Genomic DNA, 388 nt, shown 5'->3' with positions numbered 1-388 from the left:
TATTTATTTTTAAATTATAAAATCTGACGTATTAATGTTTAATACATGTTTATTTAATATATCTTAAACAAAATATAGTCATTTTATAGTATATTATATATACATACATATAGTATATACGTTATATATAGTAGAGCTGACTTGAGACACTAGCCCATATCATATTTCCGAATAAAAAATTGTTTGCAACATATTAAAGAAGTTCAGCCTAAGATTGACCTAAGATCAATTCGTTACTCATACGCACTGTGTTCTTATTATGTAGAACAAAAAAATATCACACAATATTAACTAATTCTATTAATTTTTGAAATAAGATAATCAACATTAATTATATCATAAATAAATAAAAATTGTTTTAAAAGTTTGATTAGGAAAAATTATGAAT

Source organism: Teleopsis dalmanni, chromosome 1, assembly GCF_002237135.1.
Source record: "Teleopsis dalmanni isolate 2A chromosome 1, ASM223713v2, whole genome shotgun sequence".
Classification (NCBI taxonomy): Eukaryota; Metazoa; Arthropoda; class Insecta; order Diptera; family Diopsidae; genus Teleopsis; species Teleopsis dalmanni.
Note: the sequence above shows the minus strand (reverse complement) of the source record.